This window comes from Tauraco erythrolophus, chromosome 13 (assembly GCF_009769465.1).
Source record: "Tauraco erythrolophus isolate bTauEry1 chromosome 13, bTauEry1.pri, whole genome shotgun sequence".
Lineage (NCBI taxonomy): Eukaryota > Metazoa > Chordata > Aves > Musophagiformes > Musophagidae > Tauraco > Tauraco erythrolophus.
The window spans coordinates 19,805,222-19,810,426 of record NC_141477.1 but is presented as its reverse complement, the minus strand read 5'-3'; positions in this window follow the sequence as shown (position 1 = coordinate 19,810,426).

Below are 5,205 nucleotides of genomic sequence, written 5' to 3'. Positions count from 1 at the left end.
CTTCTTGACGCTGGGAGAGAAAAGAGACCAGACGCTGCTTCTGACTTCAACTAAAACTCAACTGTTTTTTTTTTAAGTGGGTTTTTGTTTTCCTTATCAGCTGTGTCTCAACACGTCAATAAGCTTTTTCATTCTGCTTCTTTATCACATGTGCCTTTCTCCGACTAGTGGTGTGACGGTTCAGTTGAAACCATTTTGTGGGTTTGAGCAAGTGAAAGTTTTGTTAATAATAAACCTTTGAATCAGAGAAGCTCGAGTTCTCTCTTTTACCATGGCCCAGTAGTATTTGCCTACGTAAGTACTTCCACTGAGTACAAGAAAAGTATTTGTGGAGCTATTTAACAGTCAATCTGATTACCAGTGTTGGAGTCAGGCTTAATATGAATAAGGAATAATCTTTATTTCCTGTTAATTCTATCATTTCTTTTTAAAAATGGGCATGTGGAGATAATATGTTGTTAGTACATTTTCATTTTAAACCATATTTCTCATACACTTTTATACAGAGTGATTACATAGGAGTTATGATTGCCTTGAAATTTTCATATTGAACTCATCAATAAGATAACACACCAAAATAAAGACAAAATAAACATTGTCTTCTAAACTGATAATAAAATCTGATTCATCTAGTTTTAATCTATAAAGCTGGATGCTACTAATACAGAATGACAAGGTGAATATATTGATTTTTATTTAAATGTTAATACCTGATTTATATAGTGAAAAAGGCATGGATGAAGGTTAGGACTTGAACAACTAATTACAGTAACTTACAGTAGATTACTTTCTCCTTAGTGAATGCAAAACATCTTGTCTAAGTCTCTGAAGCTCATTAGGAACTGAAGGTTCTCAGCTTCTTTCAGGAGCCAGCTGGGCTTTCTTTGTTCCATGGCATTTGATTGAGGCTAACTCAAAGCCCCAAGCCGTGATGGGAGTAGCTGGTTCTGCATACACAGCCATGTGTGAGTGAGCAGCTGGACACGTAACAGAGGGCAGCATTGCCTTTTAGATGGGTGCCTGTGCCTAGGACCAGGACAATTAAAATGGTCAGTGACTTTTTTCCATACTTATTGAAAACGTGTCTAGCTCATGCCTGATGATCCTGTTTTTGTAGTGGCGAGCAAAGGTGACCACCCATTCCATGATAGGGGCCGTGCTGCAGCTGGGGAAGCCCTTTTGGCAGGTGGGACTCAGCATCTGGCCATATGTGGTTGGAAGGGAGAGATATGCCCAGGCTCTCCTTTGTCTCTAATGTCATGTGGTGGTAGATTCTTCAGCATCAAAGTGGTGAGTTGCATCAGTTACTATTGGGATCAGGTTTATGGACTCAAGTGAATTTTATTCTGCCAGGTATTTCTGTGCATGACAGATGCCTGAATGATCTCTGGGCAGATTTCGGGGTTTGATTGTATTCTTATATGAGCCATCTCCAAAAGTTTTCTAAAAGATGTGTTTTCCTTAGTTCTGACTGTCAGCACTTCACATAGCATTCCCACCAGCCAGGCAGTGCTTGCCTTTTAGCGATAGGGACGACAAGACTTGGAACAGTTAAAAGTCTCATCTAAGGATACACACGTAACCCGAAGTCCAAAAAGGAACATGTACTTTGAAAGACTGAAATTCAAATTCAGGTTTCTTCTAAAACATGAAAAGCGTTTAGATTCACCTCCACTAAAGAAGCATGGAGAGGTCCCAAGTGCACATGGGAAGTTCTCACTGGCTTTCCCCAGGTCAGCCTAAAATGGAAGCTGCTGCTGTTTTCCAGTCATTTAGCTATGGATGAGCACAAACGATCAGCACACGAGCACAACCTACAGACCCATTTCAGTGATCGCCTGTGGCAGCTCTGTAATACCCAGGAGTGACTGGTAGCTCACAGAGCACTGATCCTTTGCAAAAGACAGCAGTTTTCAAGAAGATGCAAAAAACATTCCCACCCCATGCTGGCAGTCAGCACGCACCTGCGTGATCTTGTGTCTTTACCACAATATCAGTGTGTCCTCTAATTCCCTCTCATTTATCAACACCAGAGTCCTTTCTCTGGCACTTAAGGCACCCTCAGCTAATATATATTTTCTCCCTGTTATATTCACTTCTTGTGAATTAAGCCTCTGAAAGATGAGAGAACTACATTCCCGGAGGGCGAAATGCTCGGTTTGACCAGAGAACAGGAGCCAATAACACAACTCTGCACTAATATGCAGCGTTTAAGCTTGGGACACAGGGCTGAGGTTACCAATTGCGGAGCGGGTGTATCTCGTACCAAATGATTACAACCATCAATCCTGTTTTACAGAGGATACTGAACACCAGTAGCAGTTACTTTTGACTATTAGCAGCCTGGGGCTCATTTCACACCATCAAACCAGAAGCACATACCCTAATGCTAATCTTCCAAGCCATCTAGGGTTATTCTCCTGTGAAGGTAATCGATGGTACCTGTCGGCTGCTGGTTTCCCTTCTAGCTCATTGCTACTGGAGAGCAGCACTGTCTGTTCAAATGTCACCTTAGGAAAAGAACTGAAGACAGAAAGCAAGATCTGGTCTGGTTTGATGATGGTGAAGGTTAAGTTACAGCGGGACAATGAAGAAGCTCTTGCTTACGTTGCCGGCCCTTGGCTAAGAGCAGAGAACAGCCCAGAGAGCAGCAACAGCAGCAGTCACTTTGCCACGGGTGGAGCAAAGACTCTTATCTCGAGATAAAATGGAAGGGGCCAGTACCAGGAACTGTATGTTAACAGACTTCGTGACTCAAATCTGTGTACACTGAAACATATTCAGAAATGTTCCCTTCCGAGCAACTCCCTTGCATTCACTCTACAATAGGAGTGTCAGTCATTAAAAAAAATGAAGCCCAGAGGCACACCCAGAGCAATGTCTCATCGCCCAGCCAAGCGCTGCCGTGATATTTAGGGGTTGCTTCTGTCGGCCCCAAGCCTAATTTAAAAACTTCCTGTAGAATTCCATGTTTAATTTGACAAAGCTCAGCAGCACTTCAACCTCTTTGTCTTTCTGAAATATGCTAAATATGTGATTGTTCAAAGACACCAAACCCAGCAAAACGTGATATACACAGCTCTCTAGCTCAGTATCACATCTCCTTGCTGGGGATGAAGAGAAGAGTGTGATTAAAGATTCAAACGAGTACAGTAAAAGAGCTGCTTTAAGCCTCTATATCCATCATTAGGTTGACTTTCAAAAGCATTTGCAGTTTGCTTGCTTATTGCACAGCCTCTTTTGTTGTCTAAAAAATATTTATAAGCTTTTGCTGGAGTGTTTGCTGCCTAAAAGTGAATTCACAAACTCAGTTACTTTCAAGCTCACAGAGAGTGAAAGGCTGTAAAGGTACCAATAATATAAACTCTCCTGAGGAGAGCACCATGGCTTGTCACCTCAAAATAGCTTGATCAGAAATATACTTAATCCTTGGTATCCACTTCCCAGAAAGGCACAGCTTACTGTCAAAAAGCACAATATCCTTTCCTTATAAAGGTGTTGGACTGGGCTTTTTTATATTGTTCTTTTTCTCACTTCAGAAAAAAAGTACTTTTTTCCTTTTAACCATTCAAAAGGCATGGTCCCCTAGAGCAAACTCTTTATCCAACCAGCTTTCCTCTTTCTGGAGTGGGGAAAAAAGCACTGAAATGAGATACACCAGATCAGTGATTGCCAGGACATTAGAGAGCTGCATAGCCAGGCAGCAGCGCTTCGGGCTGGGTTTGGTGGGCTTGAACGTGGGCTTTGTGACTTCCTCCATGTGGTTCTGTGGTAACCAGTGTCTCAAAGTGGGTTTCCTGGGCATGGCAGAGCGGCACGGACTCACATGTCACATCTGGCTGTACGGCCTTCACAGGTCTGTGTCCCGAGGATGGCATAAAAGCGGCTGGGGGAGTGTTGTGGGTGCATCCTGGGTGGTTCTGGCAGCCCTAAGCGTGCCTCCTTTCTGTCCTGCTTGCCAGTTAGCAACTTTATCCCCAGAGATAAACTTTGTCTTATTGTAAGTGGCATGCATCACCTTATGCGGAATTCCAGCTAGATTTCCCATGCTCGGCATGGTTGGAATAGCTCCTGTTTTGGCAAGTGATCTGTCAAGGCACATGCCAGCAATTCCATAGGTGAGTCTGTGCTGAAGTTGATAGTCCAGGGTGCAGCAAGGGGTGCTCAGCAGTGCTTGAGGGTTTTAGTTTTTCCCTTAAACTTTCTGAAATCCAGTGGAAATAGAGGAAGCCATTCAAGAATCCAGCATCATCTTTTTCAGAGTTAAGTGTGGATTGCAGTGTTCTGGTCCTAGCTGGGGAGAGTCAGTCTGGCCCTGACATGCCTCCGGCAATTGGGGGTGGATGTAGGCGCTTTCCACTGCCTGTCAGGGAGAGTTTTGTGGTTGGGTGCAGACAGGCACCACCCCAAAGCCTGCTGCGCTCGGCATCCTCACCAGCATGCTAGGGAGTAACACCTGCAGAGCACTTCAACTATATATGAGTTTCTATTTTGTGCGTGGACACTAGTAAGCCCAGGTTTATCCGCACTGCTCTCCCAGTCGGTGGCTGTGACGTGACCCTGCGTGGCTCTGCAATTCGAAGGCATTTCCAGCATAACCCCGTGATTTCTGTCCCTCTCCTCAGAGAAGCTGTGGGCTGTGCAAGTCAGCTGGAGGCTGGAGGACTCCTTGGGAGAGGAAGGGAACTGAAGTCTTTCCCCAGCATAACGTCCTGTGGACTCATCCCAGTCATGGAACTCACCCCCCAACGCCAAGGCTGCCTCCATTGCTGGAATTACTTTGCTGATACTCTGCATGATGGCTCGTTTTGCTTACGGCAGGGATTACCGTAAAATTACACCCACCTCTCCCGAGAAGGCTGCCTTCACCCCGTCACTTGGTGGCCTCAGCTCTCTGTGGAGGAGCACTTGTAAAGAGCCCTTTCTGGAGATATATCTCCACTGCTGCGAGGAAAATCACACCTGACAGAAGTGATCTCCCACATTTCCGGGATGTGGGAGAGCAGAGACCTTTCGCACGCATCCGCTGCTCCTGTCCTGCTGTGGAGGATGCTCCCGGGGTGCCGTGGGCATGGCACGCTGTCTTCCACCATGGCAGGGTGGAGAGGGCCGATGGGACACTCATGCACTGATCCTGTCCAGGGCTCTGCAGGGAACATCCCGGCTGTGCCAGGGATGCTGCTCACAGAAGAGGGATGGCAGATC